A 5735-nucleotide genomic window follows, 5' to 3' on the forward strand; every position below is an offset into this window, starting at 1 on the left:
GCGCCTTCCGACAGGGAAAGAGAGGAAGAACAAGACGTTCTCGTCGAGGAGGGAAGACGAACGAAGAAGGACGGACGAATACGCACAGCTCGGCCAACGTCGCGCGTAACTTGCGTGCGTCCTAGCTGTGTGCATCGCGTGAAATGCACCGCCGCTCTCGCGCTGGCGTCGCACCACGCGACGCGTGCACCCAGACGAATGCGAACCAACCGCGTGACCACCTACCTCTCCCCCACTCCATCGCGGCTCGCTGTGTTTTTACGCACCACACACGCAACGACGTTGCGCCAATTGGCCAAATCCAACGACTCGTATCCGGATAAATATCGTCGCAAGATCGGAGAGTCGGCTACCCTATCCTATACCTTTTCGATTTTCTTTTCAACTTCAAGGGGTAAGCGTTACTCGTTCAAAATTACTCGTAAAATTAATTTAAGGTACCTAAAATATTTAAACGTTACGTGTAATTTTTACTCATCAACGTTCAGCTTGACGAAGTTAAATTTAAAATGTGAAATGGAAATTTTATGGATTCGCAATTTACTTTTTCTTTTAAGTCGAGATCATGGCTACCGACTCGATGTTACAGGTCAAGGAGTTGAAGAATTTGTGTGTCACCTCTGACAAAGTTGGAAACGTGGATTTTTCAGAAACTGTGCGTTCTGTCGCTGCGGCGCTTTCAGAATGCTCTAGATTAGAGGTGCGCAGACACCCGACATTTCGGGTTCGGGTCGGGTCGGATAATTTTCTCGGGTTCGAAAGTTTGTGATACTCGGGTACCCGAATATTACATCACTAGTCAGAGTGACAATTTTTCAATCGGATTTTACATTTATTCTTTCAAATTTATAATAATATTTTTGTATTCTATATAAGTGAAATCAAATTTTAAAAATCCACAAGCAAAGAAAACAAAGTTGATGATACTATATGAAAACATTATATGAAAACTATTTTATTTTAAATTACTGTGAAAAAAAATATAATTGTTCAACTTTTTGGGGTATTAATTTTGTTAGCGTGGCTATTACAACGTTGCCAGTATCTGATAATAAGCCTTCTTTTATTTGGGTTTCCTTTTTAGTCGGTCGAAAGCCGAGAGTCGCCAAGAGCACTTGACATTGTCGTCGCAGTTATCCATGCATCTTTTTCTTTTAAGTTAATTTAGTATACATTTAAGTTAATTTTGTATACGCGAGTTTCCTGTGAGTTTTATTTTCTATTTATTTCCGAACTCTTCGTCGAAAACCACTCAAGACTGCTCGTGTTTACTGACGATGTAGAATTTTCGTGATACCTTGTAGCTGTGTAACTTAACAAAACCGATAGTTTTTTTCCTATTCCGCATAAATAAAGAAACGCTAACTTATTGTTAGAAAACATACTTTCTCGAAAAAGTAATATAATTTACACTTTACAATCAATCGAAAATCATTATTCACGTATTCATTTATAATAGAACTTAACAAAACCGATAGTTTTTTCCTATTCCGCATAAATAAAGAAACGCTAACTTATTGTTAGAAAACATACTTTCTCGAAAAAGTAATATAATTTACACTTTACAATCAATCGAAAATCATTATTCACGTATTCATTTATAATAGAATCGCAAGCTGCATTAATTATGTCGTTGAGTAAATGCGGACTGAATACTCTTACTGTGCCTGCTTTTTTTTTTATCATTGACAATGGCAGCAATATTGTAAATTCAATTGAAACCAATAAAGATTGAAAAAAGAAGTGTAAAATTCGATTGAAAAATCACTCGACTCGCGACGTAATATTCGGATATATAATATCCGAATATTATAGATTTTAGAGTTCCCGAGTCGATCTAAGCACTACCCGACTTCAAAGTCGAGTACCCGAAAATTTCCCCTACTCTAGACTAGGGTAACGTGCCCGAATTGCTTAATTCCTCCTTAATAAATTCTCTGTTATCAAGTATTGCAAGTTTTCAGTAATTATTGTAATTTGGAATGGAAACGATGCTAGCGAGCTGGCGACAAAAATCTGTGTCTGTTTATGATACATTATTTATTTTGTCACACGCGTGAGATGCATTGTAATATTTTGCAATGGAGCTTTCGTTCCGGGGACGATAATATTAGGAACACATCTTTTGCTATGAAAATACTAAACGAAAGTACTAAACTACTTATTTCGACGTTTTTCAGATGGGAAAACTTTACGTGCACGCTTACACATTGCAAATAAAAAAACATTTGTATGTAATTTTTGTATAAATTCTCAATTTTACTTATATGTATATCTATTGACCAATAAAATATTTTTCAAATACATAAAAAGGGCGAATAAAAAGGACGTTTTTTTTTAATCTTTTTCTCATCAGAACCAAGAGGACGAAATTAGGAATACTTTTTTTAATAATCTAAAAATGCATCCTTTTACATATTAATAATTTGTCTGTTTTTATAAACTTTTGAAACTTATGAAACATCGATTAGAGATCATCCCGTTGCTGAGCTTTCAAAGTAACCATACCAACTTTTCAAGATTAGAAAAATGTTATTCAGTTTTAAACAAGTGCTAAAAACGCTTAGGAGTTACTCTGTTCGGAATTTTTGTTGGACAAAGTTCAAATTCAGATTCTATTCTTCCTCTCGAAATTGATATTTTAAAAATAGCTGGATACCGCAGATGAAAAAACCATGGTTAAATGAATGTTAATGTCCTCCTATCTTCGTACGTGTCTAGTTCAAATTTTTAGCAATTGTTAATTGAACAGTATTATAATACGATTATGCACATACTACTCTTTTAATGAAATATAATTTTTTCTACAAAAACAATTCTTGAATTCTCTCTATTTTGCAATCAATGTTTGCATTCAAAGTTTGGTCAGAATGTAAGTCGAAAAAACGCATAGAAACGCGACGAAAGGCGCGCGTGGACAGTCCTACCTTCCAATTCCTCTCCTTTCCCAAGTAATTCTGTACAATTGCAAAGCGCAAGTACGAGTTCTTATTTATATCCCTATGTAACACAATTTTTAAGGTCGCGTGATTCGATTTGTCATGTCGCTGGACTTTATCCACGGACGGGATCGTTCAAGTCGTTGTGCAACAGCACAAATGGCAGAATAAAAGAATCGACGATTTAAGTACAGAGATTTATTGTCGGGTTTATCGTCGGATCTGAAGATGCGTTTAGAGATACATTACTATGTGCGAGACTCCTCTTCGTGGTCCATCCCAGGACAGAAGCGTGCACGCACTGGCATTGAGTACAACGCTCGTCTCTAGACAGAGCCGATTCGAAAACTCCAACGAAAACTAACCGCTGATTGATGAGATTTGCGCCTTTGAAAATAAAAGTGTTCTCGATGCACAGACTGAGGGAATTTTCGTTAATACGAGGGCGCGTATAAAATATAATTTGCGCAACGAATTAACGCGTAACATATGCAAATGAGCATGAAAATTTAAAATCTGACACGTTTAAATTTATAATTCAAAGTTTTGAAGAATTTGTCTGACAATGACAGTGAAAAAAGTACGCGACTCTCTGTACTCTTTTTTTTTTTTTTTTTTTTCGAAGGCGAGTGTCTCCGATACAATACAACTCGAATTGTTTCGAACGGAGAAAGTTTCTCGTGCGTGTCATACCGATTGTGAGACTAGTGGGAGCCTAAAGCGTCGCGCGCGCGCGGGTATCTGTGTGTAAACTGCACACTGCGTTGAGCAACATCCGTTTCGTCCATTGTGAAGGGAAAGGTAATCGTGACTGAAGATTTTACCCAACTTTTTGCCGATAACGCCCGCGATGATCATTGTTTCGAATTTTATCTGTCAAAATTTTATCTTGTTATGCTGACATTGCGCAATTCCCACGAAATGCAAAAAACTTTTGACAAAAAGCTAGATAGCACGATATTCCACGTACATATTCCTACGCGTTTAAAATTCTTAGGTTAGGTTCTACTACTACAGCGCGCACGCCTTACATCCATCAATTTCAGCTTCGAGCTCCCCTTAATCTTGCTCCGACGTTCTTGAATATCCTCAGCTTTTATTTCAGCCAGAGATTCTCCTTGAACTTTCGAAATATTCGATCGAGCCGCTCTCGGAAGAAAAGTGAAATATTCAATTCAGATACCAAAGATAGGCTAAGGGTGTCTTCACACAAAAAAAAGAAAAAAACGATAATATCGAATTATCAATAACATCTCATCGGTCTCCTGTTTTTCGTACAATTGCGCATGCTACTCGAGAGATGGTTAAGAAAAGGAAAAAAAAAAATCGACGATTGAATCGACGTGCTCGGCGATTAGCTCGCAGAACGGAAGTGAACCGCGCAGGCGGGGATGATCGTCCGATGATGGTGGATTATTCGAAGACGAGAGCGAGAGCGTGTTCCCGTATACCAATAAGCGAAATGGAGGGCCTTATTTATTATTCAGTCAGTAGGTTTGTAGCTCGTGGTGTCGTTCGTCTATCTCCCGGCACGCATGCGAAATTATTAACATCGTTGATAAATGTTTCGACGCGTGTACGTGAGCCGTGTTGTCGAGCGCGGCGACGACAGGCAATTTCCATGTACCATAGGCCGTGGTGCCCTGACGATCAGAAGCAACGTCTAAATAGGAATAAATAGCCCATTGTCGTAATGAACGTATTCTACGTTACGTCAATACGTTGGAATATATTACGTTCGATATGTGCAAACAAGATGGCAAGCGGTGCGTCAAGTCCAACCATTGACGCTGTCGATATTTTCGTTTGCTAAAATCTCGCCCTCCTTCACATTTTTTTTTTCTTTTTTTTTTCTGAATTTATGAATACACAGACGGCGTGTCTTTGACAACACAATATTCCGCAAGATCGATTAGAATTACTGAAACTATCGACGACTGACGCACAAAATTTCCATAAGAAATACAGAAGATTTTTTATACAATAGACTATGCAAATTATTTGTATCTTTAAGAATACGTTACTGTTAGTTTCTATATCAACCGAGCGCTCGTCGTGGAATTTACAATCGCGTTAAACGTTTGAATCCCGCGACGCGATCCGTTCGAAATACTTTCGAAAGATCACAAGAGACAAAGGCGCGTATTATCGAGGCGATTATCGAACAATGAAGATTCACGGAAACGGAAAAATAAAAAGAGACAAAGTCGCGTCACGCGGCTGACGTACGAAGAACGTAATGGACACGCGCAACGACACACACGGCGGCGAAGCTTGCAGTTTATAAATGACGTACGGAGGGAAGAATGTATTCAGCATTCAGTACGACAATTGCATTATTATTCCGACGGTAGCCCCCCACCCCACAATGGCGATACACTCTTCCTTCCTTTTTTCGATTCTGCCGCAGGGCTGCTCGCCCGTTGCCACGCACGACAAAGAGAACCCATGCGGAGCGGCTCTCGACTCCGAGGGAACGTATTTTCGCGTTCATTAACGCGAATTACATCGCCGTCGTAGGACGAAAATCAAAAATGGGCACGAAAGTCTAACGTTTACTCGATTACTTGAAACGAAAAGAGTGTTACCGATATTTTCAGAATTTTTCTGCGACAGGACAGATTTTTTTTGCCTTTCGCGTAAACGTACTCAGACGAGAAACGAACGAACACGAGACTTCTTTTGGAAACGTTATCTATCGGTTTCGGAAGAAATATTTTCTTAGAATTTTCTAGAGTTTTTTATATTCTCGATTGCATGCTCGCGTCGATTGAACTCGTCGTCATTTGAAATACT

Source organism: Frieseomelitta varia, unplaced genomic scaffold (genome assembly GCF_011392965.1).
Source record: "Frieseomelitta varia isolate USP_RPSP 00005682 unplaced genomic scaffold, Fvar_1.2 scaffold_35, whole genome shotgun sequence".
Classification (NCBI taxonomy): domain Eukaryota; kingdom Metazoa; phylum Arthropoda; class Insecta; order Hymenoptera; family Apidae; genus Frieseomelitta; species Frieseomelitta varia.